Source organism: Notothenia rossii (assembly GCF_949606895.1).
Source record: "Notothenia rossii genome assembly, chromosome: 1".
Taxonomy (NCBI): domain Eukaryota; kingdom Metazoa; phylum Chordata; class Actinopteri; order Perciformes; family Nototheniidae; genus Notothenia; species Notothenia rossii.
Genome location: NC_136912.1, coordinates 14,272,192 through 14,298,719, shown reverse-complemented (window position 1 = coordinate 14,298,719; position 26,528 = coordinate 14,272,192). Strand labels below are relative to the sequence as shown.

General features: G+C 41.2%; 1 long non-coding RNA gene across 1 annotated transcript in view; it reads right to left on the bottom strand.

Moving 5' to 3' along the window:
- LOC307036827 overlaps positions 1–26,528 on the bottom strand; it is a 101,346-nt gene that overhangs the window by 49,014 nt on the left and 25,804 nt on the right. The window contains exon 2 of the long non-coding RNA XR_013807483.1: positions 12,915–13,097. This is a non-coding gene — a long non-coding RNA (uncharacterized lncRNA). The remainder of the gene's footprint in view (positions 1–12,914; positions 13,098–26,528) is intronic.

Here is a 26,528-nt window from a genome sequence, read left to right as displayed (position 1 = left end):
CTGCCAAGAGAACTGCAAGGAAACTGAAGTTAAGGTATATTGACTTCAACACATTGTATTAAAGTCAATACATGTAGCTTTTGTGACCTGCCAAAGATTATGGAGCTTATTAAAGATAATAGTGGAAATGTCAGACAGGCTCCAAAAAGATTTGACTTTAAAAAAGTGCGAGTAAATCTACTTTCTAATCCATTTATCTGAAGCTATTGTTGATACAGCATTAACAAAATGGTGACAGGTGAGTGGAAAACAGAAAAATACTTAAAGTGGCTATAATTGATGGTTTAATGGCCAAGCTTGTAGCACCCTTCAGCTTTACAGATCTTCATAGAGTTTCAGATCATTGATCATCTCGTCGCTCTCATATCGCTTTCAGCAGAGAAATGCTCTTAAACCCACTGTACACAACCTGTTCAGCAACAAACCAAAGACACTTAGCAACCAGCCTGTGAACATAGCTGAGATTGAGCTGCCAGGAGACAGGAGTGGACTCTTTGGTAGAGACCTAACACAGGGCTAAAAGTGTGATTACTGGACTAAAATTCACCAGGTGAACACAAAAATGTCTCCAAATAATGATGAAGTTGTTTAATCTGTGCTTAATGTGTAAATAAGCAACTATATCAACTTAAAGATGATGATATCTCTTTAAAACTTCACAACTATGTTTTACAAGTGCATCCCTGTTTGGTTTGTTTGTCTTTTCATAATGCACGCAGAGACAGAAACGCACACAGGCAACGTGTTACACACTTGTGCTGCCGGTTTCAAACTGTTCCTCTGATTGACAGCATGTGGCTAAAGTGCAAAGAAATATAATATTTTGAGTATAAACGCAGCAAGCTACAGTGGCAAATATATACGTATGATTGTAATTATTGCAAAGAATGGCTTTGTAAATGTCTTATGTGTTGGGGAATAATTTCCCTTGCATGTCCTCTTTCGCCCTCTGACGCAGATGCCCAGCCTTGAGCAGCCGTTATGGGGCTGCCCTAGCATTTTGTTGTTGTTACCAGTTTATGACCGAGCAACTCTCGGTTGGAGATAGTTATTGTTATGGGACTCCTGGAACACATCCTTCTCGGGGTGTAGATGACCCCGAGCCATAAGCGACAACAAATGTGATTCAGTGTCCCTCAGCTGTTTAGTCTATCTATTGCACAATGTTGATTATTCTCTCAGAACTAGCTAAATACATGGGTCTGGGGTAGAGTTCTTCAGAATTGATTGTGGCATCTCAACCGTGTGGTCAAACAGTGGACCGTGACATGTCTTGTGAATTCTCCGGCCGAAGCTCCAAATAAACCGTCAGTGTTTGCCATCGAAGCTCCAGCTCTCCACCGTGTCTCTTTGAGTCCTGAGTTCCAATTGCTACAGAAGTTTCCCCCACATTATGTAGGAAGGGAATGCAGTTTGCATTTGTGAAAACCTAAACCAAACCTTTGATTATACTCAACTCTACAGGGCACCTTTAATTAATCCATTGAATAACTGATTGATTAATAAATGACAGTTATCATCTCAACACTAATCATTTCAGACGATACGCATATGTCAAACAACAATACTGAACTAAAGTGCTTTCCAATTTGTTAACATTAGACATTTTTTCCGAGAAAAGACCTTACCAAACTTGCAAATGTCACTCGGGTTTGTGTATTAGTTGTGGCCTCGAGCAACAGACACAAACAACTTTTTTAATCAATGCGCATCTACGCTTTAAAATACTTGAAAACTAAAAATTGCCTTTTTGAAGGGAGGCTTCAAATCTAGCGAAAATGATAACAGACTAATCATTTATGCCTCTTTACTCTCAAGTAAACAGACCAAAATATTCAGATAAACTCTGGATCAGTGCAGATAAAAATGTAATTTGATGCATGCTAATGTAAACAGATGAGATGTCACCACTTTCGCTGACACAGAGAGTTGTTTTCTTCCCGCAAAATCAAGCCTGATAAATGGACCCTCTGGGGCTCGGAGACAACAACATTTGAATATCTACAGCCTTTTCATCTCAAAGATAATCTCAATGTGCCTCCCATGTGCTTCTTATCTGAAGGGCTTTTTAAACTGGCATATCCCTGAATAGACAAACCCACTAGGCTGCAATAAGCCATAGCTGCAGTCATGGCATTAGTGCACCCAGAATTCTTGCAGCACTTGTTCAGATTGAAGTAGTAATTCCAATCTTGGCATCTTTGCCACCTCTCCGTGAATGAAACATGTCTGTGTGGTGGATCCAGCCCACTGCGGGGTCTTTGTAGTACGTTGGGAAGGACATGAATGTCTCATCAATGGCATCTTTCCATGGCAGTAGATTTTGATATTTCCACTAGGGGAGTAATTGCAGACAGGCATGGCCAGACTGGGACACACACACACACACACACACACACACACACACACACACACACACACACACACACACACACACACACACACACACACACACACACACACACACACACACACACACACACACACACACACACACACACACACACACACACACACACACACACACACACACACACACACACACACACACACACACACACACACTCTTGCCCACTTCACACTGAGAAGGGCCACGATGACAGTGCTAATGGTATCTGCTATCAAAGGCAGTAGAATTAGCCATGAAGGACAACACATTTCTCAGACACAATCTTGTTAATTGGGATGTTTAGATGAGCGGAGTAAACAAACTTACAGCTATTAATAACACCAGAGAGGCATAAAGGGAATTGTAGTAATGATGCAAGGGGAATGATGTAGAGCAGCGATACTCAACCCGCGGCTCGCGAGCCGCATGCGGCTCTTTTAAGACTAACTGCGGCTCTTTTAAGTCCCACTTAAAAAAAAATAAATAAAAAAAAAATCTTTGAAAAACGAAAAACAAAGTCAGAAGAATTCATCAACATTTCATTATCACTCACAAGTCACACATCAGTCGTCGCCCCTCCCCCTCTGAATAGCCAATCAAATATTATGTCAGGTTTCGCGCTCTGATTGTTTCGCGCGAAATAATTGCTACGTCACACTGGGAAAACTATACAGCACTATGCAAAAATGGCTACGACTAAACGGAAATATGAAGAGGAATATCGAACATTTAAAGAGGACTGGGAACTGGAGTTTTTCTTCGTCTCCACCGGTTCGGGAAAATGCACCTGCCTGCTTTGTGACAACATCATTTCACAATTTAAAAGGTCCAATTTGCAGCGCCATCACGACACAAAACACCCGAAGTTTAGTACCGACTTTCCGAAAGGTGGAGAGCTGAGGGCGGAAAAGCTGGCTAGACTCAAACAGAACCGAACTGCTCAAAAAAACTTTTTCCACACTAATACGAGTGAAAGAGCGACAGAGGCATCCTACAAAATCACACATGAACTGATGAAAAAGATGAAGCCATATACTGATGGAGAAATGGTGAAGGACTGCATACTGCTGGCTTATTCAACGTTGTTTCCTGAGAAAAAAGACCTGGAACGAGAGGCCAAAAAAATGCAACTGTCGGATTCTACTGTAGCTAGGAGGGCATCAGACATTTCAGAGAACATTGCACATACTCTTAAAGACAAACTGTCATCCGCTGAGTTTGTCAGCCTTGCAATGGACGAAAGCTTGGATGTCAATGACACGCCACAATTACTAATCTTTATCCGGGCGGTCAACAGTAAGCTTGACATTACAGAGGAACTGCTTGACATGGTTTCACTGAAAAATGGAACAACGGGCATTGAAATAAAAAACGCTGTGCTGGAAACATTACAGAAGTTTAACATTGGCCCAGAAAAAATCACAGCATTCACGACAGATGGCGCACCGGCGATGCTTGGTAAGAGGAACGGAGCCGTGGCCTTGCTGAAAGAGACGCTTAAAAACGGCGGGGTTGCTGCTGAGGGTATTTTCTCATACCATTGTATTGTGCATCAACAAGCCTTGTTTGCTAAGTTCAAATGTCTGAATGAAGTGATGGCAAATGTAATCGAAGTGGTTAATTATATCAGGGCCCGTGCAAGAAACCACTTAAATTTTAAACTGCTGTGTGAGGAGTTTGACACTCACTATGGAGATTTGGTGTTACACACCGAGATCAGATGGCTGTCTAAAGGACGTATGCTTGCACATTTAATGGACTTGATTGAACCCCTGAAAGCCTTCATTGTCGGCCAAGGGGAGACTTCCCGATTTTCCTTTTTGGATGATAAAGAGTGGGTGCTGTCTGTTGCGTTCCTGTGTGACATTACGCAGCACTTGAACGAACTTAATCTCAAGATGCAGGGAAGAAACAAGAACGTGTATGAGCTCTACACGGCTGTCAAAGTATTTTCTGACAAACTGGATGTACTCGACCAAAGTGTCCGTGGTTCTGATTACCGTTTCTTCCCCACCGTGCAGAAAGTGATGGCGAGGCATGCAGACGCTCTCCTGACCTGTCAATCTCAATTCTGTGAGGTGCTAACTGAGCTCAAGCAAAACTACACATCCAGATTCCACGACTTCAAGGACCATAGCAATATTTTTCTACTTGTGAAAAACCCATTCCTGATTGAAGTCAATGAAATGAAGCAAATAAGCGACCAGCTCGGACTTGTGCAGCTTCAAATGGAGTTCGTGGAGTTAAAGAGCTCAGATGAACTTCAGCGTCAATTTCGGATTACAGATGTCGTGGACTTTTGGAAACTGGTGGGGCATCTACCAAATATCTCCAGACTGGCAAGACGCATCATCTCAATGTTTCCGTCCACATACCGGTGTGAAGCAGCATTCTCTGCGCTCACAAAAATAAAATGTCGCAACCGAAACAGATTGAGTCTGCAGCACACAACAGAGGCCCTCCGGATCGCCGTTTCCAGCGCAGAGCCCGACTTCAAATCACTTGTGCGGCAGAAGGAGTGTCAGAAATCACATTGAGTTTGAAGTAAGGTCAACATTACTCTTCTGACAACCCCTGCTGTGTATAATCTGCTGTTATATGGACTGTGATTATCAGTAAACATGCTGTCTGTTATCTGTTGTTTTGTGTGTTTTGTGGTTGCAGTGAAAATAAGAAATCACAGTTATTGCACTGTACATTATGCTTTTCATTCTTAAGTAAGATATTACTATTATCCATATTCTCAAATGCATAAAGGTTTCAGGGAGGAAAGGAGCGTTTTTGGATTGTGGCTCTTGCAAAAATATGTTTTCGTCAATGTGGCTCCTGATTAGGACAAGGTTGAGTACCACTGATGTAGAGGAACTGTCTAATTGTAATGCAAAGCCACAGGAATAGGCTGAGAAATAAACAGACTCTCATTCATGTCTTCAAAACTGATTGATGGGGATGGTGTGACATTTCCACATCACCGTGCCGAGCACAGCCGTAATTAGTTGTGCTGCAAAAATAGGGTGAATCAGGCTTTCTTTTCTTTTTTTTGCTATATTCATGCAGGTTATATTTCTTGGTACGGAAGGTAAAGAACAGCACTCAAAAGTTGAAGTCTGTGGGAAAAAGAAACTACAAAAGGTCACTCAGCTCTCAGCAGTAAATATCAGCTGAGACTCCAGAGCACGACGGCGCGTTTGATCCCCATGTTCCCTTTTGCACCCAAGATTGTTGTTGTCAAGTAACTTGTGAGAGCAGCGTAATCAGAGAAGTTTCATGAGTTGAATCTTAGAATTATCTAAAATCCAAAGAGAGCGGGGGTTAAAACTGTTCAAATTAGAGAAGAAACACTTTGATCCCCAACAAGAAGTGTTACAGAGAGTTTCCAAGAATAATTGTGTTTCCTACTTTACTTCCGGAAAATAACTTCTCCAGCTTGTCCTCTGGGAGGACGTCAGAGGCAGAAGCTTGCCAAAGGTAATATTGCCTTTGGAAAAGACAGTGAAGACTATGCATTATTCATCACATCTGGTCAGCATCAAAGGCTAGATGTGAGCAACAGAAAGGTATCACTGCTTCAGTGTTATCAGCAAAGAGACCGCTACAGTTTTTGTTCTTCGGGAGCAGCTTAACGAGATGTTGTCTAAGGAATAACACGTCAGATCAGAGCTCAGAGCTGAGAGAGAGGGAAGAGAAAGAGAGCACTCTCCCCAAGACTTCCTGATTTTTTTTTTTACATTTTGATGTTTGACAGCAAATAAATCAGTCAAAAATTGCACAGTTGCACTCATCATAGCACCAGCGGCACAGAGCAGGATCTGATGGGTTTAGCTTTACCACCTAGTGGTGAAAGGCACCTTGAATTGAGCTTTAACTGACACAATGAATCTGTGCTGTGAAAACGATTCAAAGCATCAAGAAACAGGGATCCAAAAAGCTGGAAGTTATTATTTTACATGCAAAACAGCCAAGTATTTCTTGAAATAACACCATTTCATACAGATAAAAGTTCATTTCGTCTCGTAAAGACCGCCAAGTCTCTTCAGTGTGCAATAAAGGTTTAAAGGCCCGGACACAACAACCCGTTTTTGGCCGTCGATAGATGTCGCCCTACTCAGATTGGTGTGTCCCGCACCGTTGTGTCTTTTCGGCCGTGCCTGTGACAGCACACCTTCCGCCACCGATTCGACATGTTGAATCGGGAGGCTTTCGGCTAAAGGCCGATAGCTCCAGTACCGCATGAAACATGTTTTCGATGGACGAGAGTGAAAATGGAACACACACGCTATTTGTTTTTTGTTTATATCACGTAGACTGTTCTTCTTCTCTGTCTTCCGGTTGTTGCCTCTTTTGAATGACGAAATCACACTACCGCCGCCTGCTGGTAAGGAGAGTTATTGCCACTCACGCATGCGCAGTTCCTACGTGCTCGGCTGAAGTCTTTGCGGTGTGTTCCAGTGCGACACATGGCCAAGATGCAGGAGAACACGGCGACGCAACAGTCGGCGTCGGCTTCGGCGAGTTCTCTGGTGACTGCTTGGTGTGTCAGGGCCTTAAAGGCCGTCGGCCAAAGAAATCACTCAGCTTAGCGAATCAGTGCAAGAGAAGCGAAACGGAAGTGAGGGACCCAAACAAACGATTAAGAAGGCAAATCTGAGATTTCATTTAACTCTGGCTCTCGACACAGGTTCGGGAAAGCCCCCATGAGCTTCTCGCTGTACAGTGAAAATGGAACGCACACGCTATTTGTTGTTTGTTTATATCACGCAGTCTGTTCTTCTTCTCTCGGTTATCACGCAGTCTGTCTTCCGGTTGTTGCCTCTTTTGAATGACGAATACACACTACCGCTGCCTGCTGGTAAGGAGAGTATTGCCACTCACGCATGCGCAGTTCCTACGTGCAACTTGGCCGTCGGCTGAAGTCTTTGCGGTGTGCTCCAGTGCGACTCTTGGCCAAGGCGCAGGAGACGTGAGGCGACACAACAGTCGGGTCCGTCGGGACATGTTCTTTGGTGTCAGTTTGGTGTGTAGGCCCCTTTACTGTGCTCTACCATTTTAGTACAATGAACCACACTGATCCTGAAGCTCTAACGCTCTCTGACCTTAAAATGTAGCCGCCTGGAGTCTCTGTGAATTCTGTTAGACTCAGTAAATCTTTTAAGATTATCGTTAAATGTGTGTGTGTGTGTGTGTGTGTGTGTGTGTGTGTGTGTGTGTGTGTGTGTGTGTGTGTGTGTGTGTGTGTGTGTGTGTGTGTGTGTGTGTGTGTGTGTGTGTGTGTGTGTGTGTGTGTGTGTGTGTGTGTGTGTGTGTGTGTGTGGTGGGAGGTTCAGGATTTAGGTCAGTTTGGGGTCCCCTCTTCATCTCACCACGTAGGTTAAACTTTGTAAGGCACACTAGTTTATGAGATGGTGGTGTTACTGGCTCCATTTCCCCCGAGACACACTTTGCGGACTCGACAGTGTTGCATTACATTTACTGTCTAAAGGATAGCATAACATTTATGGCAACTGTAAAAACATTTTTAAAACACAGAAACCTTACAAAGGAGACTCCCTCTCATGTCCCATATAAAACCGGAGATCAATGCTGTATTATTTGTATCACTTCCATGCTTATCAACACTTTAGTAGTTATTTTCATAACTGTTGTATGTGAATACGTTAAGCACAGCAAGGACAAAAGGTACTGGTTGTAACTATAGCTGGGACTACTAATGCACTTTTCATGTTACAGTTCAGCAAGGCATCCGATCTAGAGTGAAGGAGAGAAGTGAAAGATCAGCACCAGACTCAAAGCAGCTCATTCTGCAGGCACAGGCCCAACACTCACTCAGAAGCAGAGAGAGAGAAGGGGACAGAAAGAGATGCTGGGGCAGTTGGTTGGACCGCAGAGACCGCCGTCTGATTTCTTTCTTCCTAATCTAACGATGACTCTCACAACAGCAGGGTACAACAAATATCTAACATCGCTTCAACAAAAGGCCCATTTTGCACCCATTAATCGACAAACTACACCAGACCATAACAGTAACTGCTCTCCGTTTCTCGGACCACTGAATATTTCATAAAACAACATTTGCACAGCAGATAAAGACATCTAGAGGGGCAGTGTGATATATGTGTGTTTCAGGAGGCGGTATGGGAGGACAGCTGCGAGACAAATGGACAGAAAATGAATGGCTATAAGTTGGATTTAATTTCACAGAACATAAAGCATAGCCTTTATTAGTTTTTCTCTCAAACTGTCAGAGTGCTCTAAAGCCATAGGTCATGGAATATGCTATCGCTTGAAACTATTGAATATCAAATGATAAAAAATAACCATGCTTCCATCCTTCCTCCCTCCTCATAAATAACACTGTAAGAGCCCTTTAGTCTTCCTCACTGCATCTTAAAGCATCTCAAAATGAAACAGAAAAGCTATTTTCCTGTATTCACAAATGAAAACAAAGATATCTTTTTGTCTTCATGCCACATTATTAAACTATGAAACTCAGGAGGAATAAAGAGAAAAACAAGCAGAGGGGAAATGAACACTTTTCTGATATGTGATTCAGATAGATTACCACTGAGCTTCATTAGCAGTAGGTCCCTTAACTGGGCTGTCTACCCTAATTGGTGTGCCTGAGTGAAACATTTAATGAGCGCCCTGCACAACAGAAGTGACAAATACATTTACAGTCCGTCAGTGGTCCTGTTTGCATTAAGCACTGAGAGCTTTATGTGCATGTCTCACATTATCACAACAGCAAAAGGAAAAGATTGTCTGAGTTTCCACATCCAATGGCCAATGCTTAATGAGGATTGCTTTACATTATCATTTAGAATCCAAACTGTGATTGATTACACGAGATACATGGCACAATAGGCTGCCTGATGCTAAATGACTAGGGCGACACCGCTGCCAACCATTGCTCCGAAAAAAGGGAAATGAATCACTCCTGCAACCATCCTGAACATCCATCTTCTCCGCCTTGTTGAATTCCTAGGAGGCACGATAAAAAAAAGAGGCAGCAGAGATGGTTGAATGAGAGAAAACATTTTTTTAATGCAGGTATAAAAGACATCTTATACTCCAACAACAAGTCAGCCCGTGACTGTTGCTTGGTGAGTGGGGGGGGGGGGGGGGGGGGGGAGGTTGTATGAGACCCGATGGCCTTCAAATTATGCATCTTCCCTGCCATCAACCCCAGATAGGACCAAATGTTTTTTCTGGCTTAAGTAGATACAGAAGGTGTGAAGAGATGTTGGAAGGGCCGGGGGTTGGAAACTCTGATTTATGGAGACACACATTTGTAAAACACCCACACCTTCACTGCCCTGTGTTTCTCTACAAATTGTTATAGCAAGCCCTGACATATCATTGGAATGACAAGATAACTTTTAAATGACTTGGTATTTGCTTGATTTGAATAGTGAAATGGTTTTTCATTGATCTATGTGTTGGCTGCCGCAATCTCATTATGATTGAGTGTGTTAATTAAGATCTCGTTGGGAGTGACATTTCCATGCCCGCTCCCTCTTCTCAAGGGTTGGCGGGACGAGAAAGTCAACACGGCCATCTCGACTCGCCGAGAGTAATGAGAAATGACACAGAAGAGATCAAAGTCCTGGTGCAGCCGTGATATATGAATCAATGCATATAGAGGATATATAAAGTCATACATTTCAATTTCCATCGCCAGATCTACGACCAAGGGTTTGGTTTTACAATGTGCGTCTAGCCCTGTCTACTATACAATTACATTCCCATTTAACTAAAATGCATTCTTTTTTTTATAACAGGGTAACAGGGTAACTCGTTTTCTCCCAGATTGCACTCCCGGGGTTTAAACATGTTATTAAGGTTGTAAATTGAAACAAGACAAATATGCAAAAAAAACTTTGCAATGTTGAGGCAACTAAACTACTTTGTTAGATTCGGTAAAATATCACGGTTTTGCTTAAAAAAGGAACAAAATATGTCGATCCTAAGATCCAATTTCCTGCCTATAGAAAAGACATGATTGTTCTTGCAACATAATGACTACCTGTCAAACACTCCCAGCTGGCATCACATTCAAACAATAACAAACCAATTGGTGACAAGTGGTGTTTAAATATCTCATTATACCTGATTGAATCTTCATGTTATTGTTTATTCATATGATAAATAGTTTAAAAAAAAAACACAAGATACTTTGGATAAGCATTATTATCTACAGGGATGTATCTATAGTATAATATAGATATGGACAATGCAGAGGCAGATTACCTTCCAGATAAAGCTGCTATAGGGAAAAGCAAACAAGTTATGTGTTGCTCAAACAAAGTAAATAATTTCAAATATCTGCAACTCGGTCTGTGAAGTCTTTGCTGACACACAAGCTGTGATATAGCAGGTTTCCACAGTTTGCTTGAGGCATCCTCACATCAGGCAGCTGGAAGCTAAGGCAATGATTCAGCTATAAAGCTCTGTCTTGGTATTTGTGGAATTGTTACTGAAGTTACACGGTGGGCCATAACAACAACAGCTTCTAGCGATGTTGAAAATGATTTCAAAACATGACTGACAACCAGGTTAGTTGCTCTTTGAATCTGTCATGCTCAGACTATGCCTTCATGCTGATATTTAGCAGAAGAGTTTTTTTTTTTTACCATGTCCACCACCATAGATAGTCAATCAACAAAACATCCACACAGGGCCTTGAATGTATGTTCAAAACTTCATGGCAAAGGATCTGATAGTCGTTAAAATATTTCATTCAGGAGCAAAGAGGTAGATGGAACCAATAACCCTGACAACATTTGTTCAGAGCCACACAGCTAAAACTTGATAAGATCCAATAATGTCATTCTGACTGAAGGCTGAATGGATCAATGCCATTTTCATTTAATGTGAGAGGCTTTCGGATTCCTCTCAAAGGTTTGAATATATTCATCACACTTCATGGCAGTAGGTGCCAATATGGTTCAAGTTATTGAACAACCAACAAACATATCCGTTCTTTCAGGCCATATACTCAAAGTTTCCAAAAGTTGTGAGCACTGAAATTATGCATCCTGAGTTAAAACTTGTTGGTTAAAATAGATATAGATATATCAATAACCTATAATAATATATCAATAAAACAAAAATAATCATTTTTTGGTAGAACTTTTTGTCAATCTAAGCTAATTTCATTATTAAGATTATTAATTTTTATTTTACTTGTGATGTTTATATTCCAATTTCTAAGAGTCGCTCTTTCGACCAACATGTATGCTCAATGAAATGTGAATGCACCATCTATACCATTTGAGTAAAATGTTGTCTTTTTATTACAGGGCAGAGATAAAGTATGCACCGCCCACTGTTGATGTGCAGTTGCTCCCCACCTCCACAAAAGACAAAGTCTGCTTGCCCCGGAAAAATGCTCAATCACCTCTGTGAAGCTGACCGTTGAGCGGCCCGACCAAGCAAGGAGGCAGAGGCAGAACGTCCAAATACAACCCGGTGTGGGCATTTATTCATCACTGACACATGATTCACAGCCTCAGTTGCTGTCCACCTGAACACAGTCAGCAGCCACAAGGATCTCACACCCAAAATCACAGAACACACAGAGACTAAATACCCACAGACTAATCAATCAACAAGAAACAGGTGAGGGGGGAGGAGACAACACAGGGCACCAGGTGAACACAATCACCAGCCACAGACAAAACGGGAGGGGAAACACTTTCAAACTGAGTCCCAATCCCAAACCACTCCCTCGACCCTACCCCTCCGTGACGGAGTGAACTCCGTCTGTAGCCACACTCGCAGCTCAACGAGGCTCCCTCCTGTCAGATGGAGGGAGTAAATACAGCGGCAAGCTTTGGGACGGCCTCCCCTCTCTCCGGCAGAAACAGGAAATGCCGTAACTGTATGTAACAACGGTTTCAAATCAGCATCTCTTAGACAAAAAATGTAAATTAATGACTTGAATAAAACTCCAAACATCTTTCATTGTGTTATTTTTTTTGTAAAGTTATTTTAGTTTTAAACCTGATGTTTAGAAGCTTCTTAGTTTTTGCAACATTCTGTAAATATACACAACTTTATAATAAAATGCACACATTTACCTTTTTCTAGACTAAACACAGGTATGATCCTAAGTTAAAACATATGAGGTTATCATGAGGTTGTTAACATCGTAGTTTATCAGTGGATGTTTGCTGGAACTACTTGTAAACAGCGTGTTTCCTGACGGACACACACAGCGTGACTCCGGTCAGGTAGAGACCGGTCTCAAGTCAGCACCGATGCAGACTCGCTGTTTGAGGGCTTGATAGCTCACTCCCCCTCCACACCGCTCCACACTCGTTGCTTTGGAACAGCCCTCAATGTGGCGGACCCTCCGCGTGAACGTGTGGGGTAGGGTGTAGGGGGCGGTTTGGGAATGGGCCTCAACCACATGTGCAATATTACAAGGCCCGAAGCCGTCAGTCCACAGTGACGAAGTAACCTTTGTCACAACCTCCCACCACCTTGATCCGCCCGCGACAGAATATACTAAAAGCCGACTCACCTCCGTTCACACAGGCTGATAACTCCACCTGCGCCTGCATGCCTCCAAATGGATTGGTCCCTCTCTGTCCCTGTGGTGCAGCCTGGCTGTATGATTGAGGTGCTGATTCTGTTAACTGAATGCAGAGGGAGCCATCTATAAAACAGGAGGGCATGATCCTTAGTGGACAGTTAGGCAGGGCTCCTGAGGGGACAAGGGAAGATGAAATACAGAAGTTAAACATAGATTGTATGAAATATGGTCAAAGTATCCCTAACGTCAACGGTAGCTTTTGGAGGAGCAGTTGTGAATCTGGAAGAAGGTTTTGCAGTGACGTTTAAGTCTAACTCAAAGATAAACCAAAAATGGGCAGCCAGTGACCTGAGATAACCCCACCTGTCACTCAAATTCACCACAGCCCTTAAAAGAGGTTATACAGACAGAATGTCAACCCCCACAGCCATAAAGCCTCAGGGAATGCCGCTTGAGGTACATAAAATATCCTCAAGTTCATTATTATGGATGGTAACATCAGGCTGAGATTCAAATCAATCTATCAATCACATTTTATTTATAGCCCAATATCACAAATTAAAACATTTTCAATGATTTAGAGAATGTGTAGAGCATATATAACCCTCTTTCCATAGACCCTTGCATCGCAAAAGAGAATGTCCCAAAGAAACGATTAATGGGGAAAGAAATGAAAGCATTATATTAGAAATAAGTATGAAAAAATAACTAATCGACTAAAGACATCTTAGTCAACTAGGATCAACTTATTAGCTGACTCATCACCTAATAAGAGGGCTTACATAACGGAAAATACATTAAAAGAAAAACATTATATTGAACACCCCTATTATCTTTCATTTTATGGAAGCGACAAGACAAATATTACATTCCCTATCTTCACCTTTACCAGACTGCAGCATCAAATGATCATCACTAAATAACTTTATAGACATGTCACGACACAAAGGATCCTGTTTTACATAAAGCCGCCATGATGGACACAATGTCACCCTTGCTGTTAATAGCAGTATGAAATGAGTTATCTGTCTGGGGACATGCCGTGCAGGAGATGGCTGCTATTAAGATGAGAGGGCAGGAAGGCAGAATGCACTTTCCCGCTCATCTGTCCGACATTGTTATATGTGCTGACAAGTTTATTGCCGTGTCCCATCCTTGAACGAGCGCCATTAGCTGTGCCAAATGCTGATAGTCGGTCGGGCCATGCCAAAGGAACTTTATCACATGAGAGGGGAGATTTCAGAAATGAGTCGACAAATTACTTTAGTGTGTGGCTGATTCAGAGGGTGGAACATGTTCAAATAAAGAAAAGGTACAAAATGTAGAGAGAAACTGCTCGAAAATGTTTCTCAGGACGCACAGCGCTATCTGAGATCTTCTGCTGAAAACTGAATTAATTTAAGGTCAGTATTTAGTGGGCTGGAGATGTCATTTAAACGTCATTATTTAATTAGGGTCTGCACTGTGAATACAGCAGCCCACACAAAGCTGGAGGTGGAGAAAATCCTAGTCTGTCATTGAACATTGGTAACAAATTGAATGAATAATATAAAACATTTTCAAGGTTAATAATTAAGGAACACTGCATGATTTTCTAAATGATAAACTAAAACTTTACAAAGCAGGTTTCAAAATAATGACTCACCTCTTAGATAAATAATGTGAGGTTTTCAAAGCTTGCCAGCATTAGTAACTGTTGCTATGCCTGTCAAGCCTTTCCATTCTCACATAGGAAACAGTTTTTACTAAGTGGCAGGTTTAACACTCACATGTGTCAGTCATTTCTGAAACAATGGGTCTTTGATTTCAGGAAGAAGTACACAAAAGCAGGATTCTCATTCTCAGCCAGCAACTGCCAAGTTATGCAAGTCGACATGACGACTGTCGTTTTCAGATATAATCACCTGTACCCTTTGTTGGGGAGTATCAAACTACATGCAATCCAAAGTTTATCTATATTTTGAAGTAGCTTTGCAATAGCAGTTAACTTTTGAATTCACATATTTTTTTATGCCATAAAAGATTGGTTCATTTTGGGTTTGAATCTGGCCCGAATCAGACCATTTGCGGTGGGTCATCCCCTCTATCTCCCCCTTTAAACACTCTCAATTGAACAAAGGCAATGGTTGCCCAAAAAAATATAGTACAAAAACAAAAAAAGGTTCTTCAAAACCTGTTTTCAAGTTCATACACGTCTACAAATTCAGAGGGGAGTTTTTTAGTTGTTAAGATTGTATAAGTCAGCATCATAAATGTTTGGGCCATTGCTCTAAAAGTTAAATATATTTTGGTTTATGTATGAAAAAGTGCAATATTTTTCTAAATCAACTTAATTACATTGCATTACATGTCAGATGCTTTTAACCAAAGTGACTTACAATTCAATACTGTGGGCAATCCCCACATGAACAATTTAGGGTGAAGTGTCTTGTCCAAGGACACAGCAGAATGTTGACTGCAGCGGGATTCGAACCAGTGCCCCTGTGTTCCGAAGATCAGCGCACTAACCACTGAGCCACAACCTCCCTAATTGAGTTGAATTGTTTGCTGCCATGTTTTAACATCTCAGGGGCTTAATCCCATTGTGTACAACATGTGGCTTGAGTTGCTGTGGTGTAAACAATTCAACAAAGAGCAGAATGGAGCCGCAGTGCTACAGTGTTGAGTGTTGAGTCAGTTAAAGATATATTATTTGGCCTTGAAAGCACAGCTTGATTACACTTTCCGTAAGAAAGCCAGATATGCTATTGCAACCTAACTGAACTGAACTAAATTAATTTGAACTCAACTCAAGTGATATTAAATGTTCATTAAAAAGTGAAATGAACTGGACAGAGCTGAATGCAACTGAACTGACTTTGAACTGAGAGAGAGATTGAGGAGGGGACAAGACGTGCTGCAAACACTGGCATCGTACTTATCAAGTCTGGTCACACCTTTCTGCAAATGATACTGCTTATTATCCCCGAGCGCTCTATCACAGCCCTAAATCAGACTGAATTATGGGAGCACAGCCTCTGCCTGAGTCTGAGCAACACACTGTGAGGCAGTCAAAGAGAACAGCATATCTTCTTCCATCCTCTCTTCCTTTCTGTCTCTCCTTCATCCTCTTTGTCTTTTACATTGTGTGCCAGTCAAGCTGCTGTAATTTCAAGTCTGCTTCCTCCCTTGATTCTCTTCATCTCAAAATTCAATTTTCCTCCTCTCTGACTTCTCTCATTTTTCCTTATCCAATTTGGAATGAAACTACTGAGTCTGTGGACTCTTTCTGCTGCCCTCCATAAATACAAAAGCTGTCAAGGAACAATTCCGCTCACTGACAAACGACAAAATAAAGATCTTGGAAATATAAAGTTTTGCTTTGATGAACACCGGAGTTCATTTAAACTTGGTTGAGTGAAGAGTTCATATGATCAGTAAATAATCAATTAGTTACAGTGAGTAAATCTGCATTCATTTTGATAATCATTAGGCGCGTTCACACCGGAGTACTTTTCCCCGTACTTTTCCCGTTTAGTTCCGTTAGTACCCCTTATGTCGCGTTCACACCAAAAAGAGTACTTAGTGCCGGGAACTTTTACAGTACCCCCATTTTCAGTGCCTGCTGAGAGGTGGTACCAAAAAAGTACCAATTTCTATTGGCTGGGCGAATTGCAAACCACGCCCCGTAAAACTCTGAAAAGTTTTGTGAAGCCGTCATTGTATTTGTGGCATTAGCATTATTAGCATCAGCATTAGCCCCGCGCACCAACGGAGAGTGAATAACTTATGGCAACACAAAAGAAAACATGGGAGCGGTGGAGATGAGGAGGTGTCTGCGTTCTGGCGATTTACTCGGAAGGCTTCAGTAGAAGCTGCTGGGAGTCCCAGCAGCTTCTACTGAAGCCAGTCCCCAACTCCGGGGACTTCCGGCCGGGGACTTCAGGTGGCAGTATACGCCGTGCTGTGGCCCTCTCTCAATAGCACATGTCACATAGCAAACAGAGATGGGAACAGTCGGATGTGGCAGTATGGCTGTACTCCTGGGACACTCCCTGCTGTGGCAGCAGAACTGCAGAACAACACAGAACACACAATAGCTAACTCGCAGTGAGGGTTCAAAATAATCCACCAGTGGGAATCAACTCAGAAATAAAGACCCTTCAGGGAAAATAAAGCGGAAAATCAAAACAGGTAGAGGCTGCCGTGAGAGTCTTGTCAATAGCGGCAGCAGATGAAACAAAAGCGCGGCACATGTCACGGTTTAGAGTCAGTGTGAGGATGAGGACTGTAAATTATTCATTGTTTGTTTTGAGGTGTTCTGTCAGGGTCAGATCATCGGTATGATAAGTGTCCTACAGCCTCCCTCAGGTGGGAGGAGGTATACATCATCACTGTAGGGAATAACACCACTTTAATCAACTTTACCTTGACACTAAATGTACCATCAGAGCTCAGTTACTGAATAAATAAATATATGTATTTATCTGTTGGCTTTTACCTCCTCCGTGATTTAATAAACACAAGCATGAAACTGACAGTGAGTTCAGTGTACTTCTACTGTCACCAAATCTCGAAATAATGTTGCAGGGGATGTGGTGGAACACATAGGCGTCATTTATACCGGGGACGCTGAGGACATGTCCCCAGCACTTTTAGAAATGGGACATTTTGTCCCAACCACTTTGCATTAGGATCATTTCTTAGAAATGTTCCAAAAGATTTTTTACACTTTGAGAAAGTGTACAACATGTACAATCTGGAAGACTTTTCTCAACTTCTGGGTGTATTTCTAGTAACCCAAGCGGTGCAGTTTGGACCTGCAACATGTTTAATGTAACAACTTATTAGAGAATAGTAAAGCCATTTCCAACTTTGCAGCAGCGTAACATACTGCACTAGTTGTCAGAAAGTATTGTAATCATTTAGATGTATGTATATATGGATGTATTGTTTCCGGGAGTTGCTTAATGCAGTAGTGTTTTTTTGTTTAACTGAAAAAAGTGTCCCAGCCACTTTTTCCAACAAAATGGCGCCCATGGCGGAACGGGAGATTTGCAATCTGTAACCAGCAAACATTACGTGTCTCAATCTCAAGAAATAAGAAATATTTCCAGCACCTTGTTGAAGCTATGCCTTCATGAATTCAGGTCTTTATGGGGGTCCTAGCCAATACTCAAAAGCTGTAACGTCAGCTGCAGAGATGCCCAAATCAAAAGGTCAAATCAGATCAGCCCCCTCTATGTTTTGCCAGTCAAATATACACAAAGGTTCTGTATTATGCACTTTGGGGGGACATTTTCCAATAGGAGTGAAGAATGCATAAGTATGCGGAATTTTGTAGGTGTCAAATTTATAATATATTTTAAAGTTGGAGAGGAGGATAAACGCAGACTTGCTGTGTAATTAAGTGACAAAATATCCTGACAACATGAAACAGAAATGAGAAGAATTTGAATTAATTATGCAATCCCAAAGGGCCGAATCGTGTCTCACAGTTTTACATATTTTTGCAGTTTCCAGACATTTGACTTGCAGAAATGTTGCAGTGTATTCCCCAGCTCGGAGTAACCTGTTACATCAGGATGAATGCATGATTAGAGCTCAGCAGTTTTCCACCAGCAGCAGAGGCAGCCGTCCCTGATGATCAGTTCAACTTTACTTATTCTAATTGCATTAACATTGATATGTATTTCACTCCGTTTTTTGTAATTGTGGATTCCTCAGTCAGATACTGGGGAATGCACTTCAAGCATTTAAAGTGTTTTGAAAGAAAAAACACCCATAGCCCAAGTTAAACATTTACTGCAAACTAGGGTGTTTATTGGTTACCATCAAAACACTAGCTGTATATGTCTGAAAAGCTTCAGAAAACCAATAAAGGATTACACTGGACAGACTAACAGTAGTTTGTTATTGCTCAGTAAGAGTGGCAGTTAAGATCAATGGTGTTAAACTGCCTGTACTGTCTATCATTTTTCTAAGAGAGCAATTTCAAAAAGGCCGAAATTAGTTCTGAAGAGCCCTCTCCATTGTCTGTATCAGGAGTGTCTCCCCTCTGAACAGAGATTCGAGCACTGAAGGCCAGGTCTAACAGGGAAAGAAATCCCTTTATCTACCAGGTCATCCAATTCTTAAAAGGCTCCTTGGCCCGCTTATGAGTTGTTTAAATAAAAAATGGCTGGGTTTATGGTCATGGTTTGGCGATAAAGATTATTTTTTGACTATATATCGAGGTAGGCAGTGATGGCTCTATGTGCTCTAGGTTTTATGTTATGGAATTGCTTTTACATTGAATTTTACGTGACTAAAGTGGTAGGTTTTTTATATAGATAGACATTCAGTTAGTCTATTGGTCAGCAAGTTGAAATATATGCAATTCAATAAAGGAAAATATTATGTAAAGTTGGAAGAAAATTCCTGTGCAAACAGGGCTGGAGACTGCATTAAGACTGCATTCTTTTTTTATGAACAATAAAGTGGAAAGTCTAAATTGAAGTCCAGTTACTTTTATATAAATGTCATCTTGTAGGAGACTGTCTCGTTGTATGCGACTGCAGAAAAAGAATGTTAGAATGAGCCACATTTTTCAGATTTAATTAGGCTTTAAATTGAGCAAACAGCCCAAGCAAATGTTTCTCAGATGGAAAGAGACATCATAAATCTCCTGTGCTCTAATGGCATAGTATTATAAGTGCTATTCAACATAGCAAACTGCTCATTTAAATTCCTTGCATGGGATAAATTGTTCCTTTTGTATGTTTGTATCTCTGACGTACAAGACTTGGTCTGACAAAGATGCCATGAATACTAAAATATATGAACGGGCACACTGTTACAATATGCCTCTTCTGCCACTTTAAAATATTTACAACATTTTGAGATCTATTCTTCAGTTTCTTTAGATCACAGTGGCACACAACACATTAGGCTGTGTGGATGTCACACTGAGCGACTCACACACAGACTCAGTGTGAACAAGCGAGTGGAGTGTGTGTGAGTTTGGCTTCCGCTAAGGGGAACCTGCCCCCTGCCAGGCCTTAAAGTCTTTGACAGAGAAGCTTGGAAGGAGAATAAAGAGGAGAAACCGAACTGTAGACATACAAAGTCAACAGTTCTGCTACAATTTCTATTATTTATCCAGGACATCATCTGCACATGGCATAATGCTTTTATCGAGCCAGGGTGTTGGCTATGAACATGTGGAGCCTTTCATCAAAGGTATGGCACCAAATACAAATTGCATTGAAATGTATGAACATTGCGATTGCCAACTCTGGATAAATCTATTATTTTCAAAACATTTGTTAAACATTTTTCAGTATGAGAAAACTTTAGCAAACCAATGGCTCAAAAGTCACAATGACTATGTTAACAAGCACACTTAATAGTATGACTACTCCTCAAGATGGAATACGAGCTTGAATCATTCAGGTTTAAGGAGGAGGTTTAAGATGGTGCCGCAGACGTGAACAACGACGCGGCATCGGAGCTCCGGAAAAACGAAGCTGTGTATGCAGTCTGAAGGTCTATTTGAAACGATTTTCATATTTTTGGAGTCATTTTACAGTTTTTGACTAAGATAAATATGGTTTTCTGGTATCTCTTTAAAATGTTACGGGGAAAATCTGCATGAGGGTGCAGAGCCTGTGTTACCCAGTTTAGACGAAACCCTGAATATTGTCTTTTATGGAACAAGGGCACAAATCTGAATATTTCATACATTTAATCAGTCAGTGAGAAACCCAGATGTTATCATATTTGTCAGATGCAGGTATGAGTGTGACTAAGCTGTGTGTGTGAGTTAAATCAGTCAGAAGGATTAGTGCCACTCCCGTGGCAAGCCCATATGGCACCGAGCTCAGCTCGAAGGCTGGCTCCACTCATTAACATTCCCCGATCATAGAGGCCAAGGGGAGCACACAAACCAAAGTCTGTGTGTGTGTGTGTGTGTGTGTGTGTGTGTGTGTGTGTGTGTGTGTGTGTGTGTGTGTGTGTGTGTGTATGTGTGTGTGTGTGTGTGTGTGTGTGTGTGTGTGTCCTTTTTCTACAATCGTATTGTATCAGCACTCATTCATAGCAGCAGACATCGATGGATCAATAGATACTGTTCCTGTCTTATCTCCACACAGAAAACAGAGACATCACAAAGAACAGTTCTAGCTTATATTTATGAGGATGGTTGCAAACATGAGCTAGTTTGATGAAGAGCAGAGTAATGGTCAGCGGGGAGGCAGGACGAATCCCCAAAATCAGTGTGTGCATTTCAAGAGGGAGTCTGCCATATGCTTGCTGTTGAAGAGGCAGCTGCCCCTGAAGCCTCAGATTCAATGTTCTCCTGGTTTTGTGTTTTAGCGCCAGTGTGATTCTGGACTAATTACCATTTTGAAACATGAGGAAAAAGTAGAAAGTGAAACACAGATGGAGAGAGGCAAAGAAAAATGTATTTCAAATCACCCACATTGAACCTATCTAACTCTTATTTTATTATTTAAAGCATTTGTAAATAAAACAAAACAGTGAATTAAATCCTCTTAATATTCCGTCTGGCTCAGATGTAGTTGTGTCTGTATCAATTACTTTTAGTTTTGTATATATGTTTCATTGTCAATAAAATATTTCTAAAATAATAAAATAAATGGACTGAATCAAAACGATAAAAAAAACAAAATAAGGAATCAGTCCAATTTAAAAGTGAAGCAGAGAATTATGTAAGAAAATAAAAGATGGTGGTGTGGAATGGATCGGAATGAATCCTGCCAGGCTGTTCATTGAGCCATTAGATTCCAATGGAGGGACTAGACGGATTAAACCATGTCATTAGTAAGAATCCTGTTAGTTACGATAAATCACAAGTATAAATCAAACAGATGGCGATGACTTTGCAGAAGACTTCACATAGCACCAATACTACATCCGCAACACTGACTCATTAGAAGTTTTTGCTGTCAGGGCGGCTTCTCACAGGAACTAATTTGTGTGTGCCCAACCACTGACCCACAATTTACAGGGGAACTATTTTATGAAATAGTTAAAGTGTAGCTGTCCAAAACTTGGCACACTTTAAAATAACAATCCTATCAGATGAATAACTTACACAAGATATGGATCGTGTAGACACGGAGAATCCATAATAAACACATCAGGCTGTCTCGAGGCTGCACAGGAATTGTTGTTTTGTATTGTTATACTTGAACTGTTGTGCACATAAGCACTATTTTATGGAACACATAAAATCCATCTGACCAATATTTCAGTAACAGCTACTGTATGTTATTCCCTGCTGTTTCCATCTCTTCTTTCCATTTGACTGGGTCCCTTTGGAGAACAGAAATCCCAGCACGAAATCTTAACAAACACTGACAGCCAGTAAAGACAGAGAAGTTCAATCTCTCATAGCGGCTGACCTGTGGGTCACAATATCGTCTGCTTCACATGAGAAACCACCCAAGTGCGCCCCGCAGATAACACCAAGGTCAAGTTCATCCTATCTCTCGTAAACAGAAATGTTAAGGTCTTGTTTGTAATGGCAATGTGCATCTCCGACAGAGAGGAAAAACAGAACACACATGCTGTGGAAATGCGGTATTGTCATAGCGGTGACATATCTAACTTGCATAAGGCAGATTCTTTGAGGCGCACATAAATAGGGTATTGAAACTGGCAGAAATAACCACCCACACATTATTTCAACAAAAAGAAAAATGCAGCTGATCTTACAAAGCTGAAGCAAGAAGAATCACAAGTGTTATCCACCGCATTTTGCCTGAAGCTTGTTAACAAACCTGATGATCCAGGGCTCGACAGTAACGGTTGCCAGGTTGCCATTGGCAACCATTCAGAAAAAATGTCAAACACTTCTTGGCCTTTGGTTGCCATCAGTGGCAACCAGTATTTAACATAAATAAAACAAGGACAGCAAACAGCAAAATGTGCACCCCAAAATAAATAAATGTTAATTATTTGTTTTACTAAACCCTCCGGTATCACTGTGGATGTTTTTGTCCATATGGGTCATTTTTCACTTTTCATTTTGCAATAACTTTGGTTGTGTTGTTGCAAATGACCTAATTTTTTGTAACAAGGCTATTTTCTCGATTTATTTTTGGAATTCCAATTTCAATTTTTCAAATCGGTTTTTAATTCACTGTGTAACAAATCGACTACGCAAATTAGTCATTCAAGACAAAAATGTCCACTGCAAAATACTTTAATAAAAACATTATATTAAAAGGTTTTTTTCAAAACTTTTTTGGGTTCAATCTTTAAAGCAACTTCCGCCCTAATAGAAAATACCAAAAATGTAATAATTTTCAAGATTTTAATCCTTTAAATGCCATTTTGAAAACATGAAACCGCTGTTTTTTTTCATGATGAAAACAGAGAAAATTAGTTATTTTCCAAAAAATACATATCTGGTGACTGGCTCTTTTTTTTTATGACAGTCTTGGATATGTCAAAGATTAGCAGCAAAATTGATTTTTTTGCATTATTAGTTTTTGCACAAAATCAGATTGCACAAAAAAGTTACATATTAGTCATTCGGGACAAAAATGTCACTTCCAAAAACTGCTCTAAAATGACAACAGATTAATATTTTTTTTTTACTTTTTGGGTTAAATCTTTCAATCAACTTCAGTCCTGATCAGAAATACCAAATGTTAACTTATGTTCAGGATTTTAACCCTTTAAATGCCAGTTTGAACAAATTTGTATGCGTTTTCTATGAAAAACATGCACAAAAAGGCAGTTATTTTCCATATAGTAAATGTTCGGGGGGGTCGGCTTTTTTTTTTTTTATCACAGTCTTGGATATGTCAAAGATTAGCAACAACATTGATTTTGGTGGATTATTAGTTTTTGCACAGAATCAGATTAAACAAAAAACTCACATTAGCCACTCGTGTCCCATCCACTCCCATTATAACCACATCTTTTGATCTCTCCGCCATACCGGTATAAAATATTGGATTTTGTAATGTCAGGGTTTTATATTGGAGGAAAATAGTCAATTTGTCCTTTTTACTGTATATCACCAGATTACATGCTTGTCATTTCTTGGTTTCTTTTCCTGTTGTATAATGGGGCCCTGACAGCCATTGGAATACATGTATGCAACTAATATGATGTACAGTAGGTGTGTTGGTATGGATGCGGAAGAGTGGTATCAGCTGAGAAATGTGTGTGTGTGTGTGTGTGTGTGTGTGTGTGTGTGTGTGTGTGTGTGTGTGTGTGTGTGTGTGTGTGTGTGTGTGTGTGTGTGTGTGTGTGTGTGTGTGTGTGTGTGTGTGTGTGTGTGTGTGTGTGTGTGTGTGTGTGTGTGTGTGTGTGTGTGTGTGTGTGGATGTACAGTGTGTGTGTACAGAGACAACAATACACAGTAGATTTGGTTTACAGCAAGTCACAGTTTTCACCTCATATCTTTCTCTCTTTCTCTCTCTCTCTTTTTCTCTCACTCCCTCATTCCCAAACTCATACACACTCTTACATATTAAACCTCCTTATACCTTGTGTGTGTGTGAGTGATTGTGTGTGAGAATGAGACAGGACTAAGTGTGCTCTCATGGCGTTTTGTTTTTCATTTGTGCTGTTTCATGTGTCTTAGAGGTAAACAGATGTATGATATTGACCCAGCTTGACCTCGATGTTTTGAATTGTTTGGAAATTCAAAGTCCTTTGATAATGTCAAACAGACATACACAGCCCTACTGGCTGCAATGCCAAAGCTTCAAATATTTGTAGTTTGGCTGGCTTGTCATTTAATTCCTGTGATACGCAACAAGCAGTAAGATGAAGAGGAGCTTCTCTGTGGGACAAGAGGTCTCCTGCAGCCCGTAACTTCAGCTGCAGGACTCATCCTCTGAAAGAGAAACTCCCTGAGAAGGAGAATCTGGTGTGGATCTGAACTGTGCTTGAAAGGAGTCGGCATTAAGATAAAACACTTTTTTGCCAAACATGAGAAGGAGAATCTGATGTGGAGTTTGCAGTGGAGTCTGATCCTTCTTCGTCCGACCCTTCCCCTGAAAGTGGAGAGGACACAGAGGATCCCATCCCGTAGCTGCGCTACATGCCTCTGCAGTATCCTATCCGGAGGATCGTGTCCATCATGGCAGTGGGTGGACATCAAAACATTTTCAAATCTGGTTTCCCTCTCACGAGGAAACGCCGCGCTACATTCCTGCTGCCAGATGTTTGGTTTCAGGGCCCACGCGTTATGCCATTACGAGTGGCATAAATAAGAATTCATGACGTGGAATCCTTCTTTGATTTATTCTTTACCCCTGAGATCATCAGCAGTATTGTCGACATGACACACCTGCATGGGGGACGTTCGGTAGCAAACTGGAGGGATGTTGATGCCACAGATGTTTGAGCAAACATTGGATAGGATAGTGCAGAGGAATGTAGCGCAGCTACGGGATGGGATTCTCTGTGTCCTCTCCACTTTCAGGGAAAGGGTCAGACGAAGAACGACCAGACTCCACCACAAACATCTGATTATTTCTCTAAGCATGGCTTCACGTGGCGGCGCAACGAATATTCTTGTTACTCCTGGGCCAATCTCTGGTGCTATCATCCCCTTTGTGGTGTGATTGAGGAGGAGATCACTAAGCACTTTAGTGAACATCAGGCTTTTTCCATCCAAAAGGTTTTGTAGTCCTTCATACATCTCAACCTCATCACCATCGTGTTGTTCCTCAGCAGCTCCTCAGCAGCTCCTCTGAAGCTCCTCAACCTCCTCAGCAAAGGACCTCATCGATTCCTCTGTATCAACGTGGGATTCGGGGCAGAATTGTTCCTTCTTCTCTGCTCCCATCCGATAAATGAACTGTTTGGCCAACTGTTTGGCAAAAAAGTGTTTTATCCTTGTGCTGACTCCTTTCAAGCACAGTTCAGATCCACACCAGATTCTCCTTCTCAGGGTGTTTCTGTTTCAGAGGATGAGTCCTGCAGCTGAAGTTACAGGCTGCATGAGACCTCCTGTCCCACAGAGAAGCTCCTCTTCATCTTACTGCTTGTTGCGTATCACAGGAATGAAATTACCAGCCAGCCAAACTACACATATTTGAAGCCAGGTGTTTTTATTTACTTCAAGGAGTGTATGTATCGCTGTGTATTTCTGTTGCTAAAGAGACATTATCAAAGGACTTTGAAGTTCCAAACAATTCAAAACATCGAGGTCAAGCTGGGTCAAGATCATACATCCGTTTACCTCTAAGACACATGAAACAGCACAAATGAAAAACAAAACGCCATGAGAGCACACTTAGTCCTGTCTCATTCTCACACACAATCACTCACACACACACAAGGTATAAGGAGGTTTAATATATACGAGTGTGTATGAGTTTGGGAATGAGGGAGTGAGAGAAAAAGAGAGAGAGAAAGAAAGAAAGATATGAGGCGAAAACTGCGACTTGCTGTAAACCAAATCTACTGTATATTGTTGTCTCTGTACACACACACTGAACATCCAGACACACACACACACACAAACACACACATTTCTCAGCTGATACCACTCTTCCACATCCATACCAACACACCTACATCATATTAGTTGCATACATGTATTCCAATGGCTGTCAGGGCCCCATTATACAACAGGCAAAGAAACCAAGA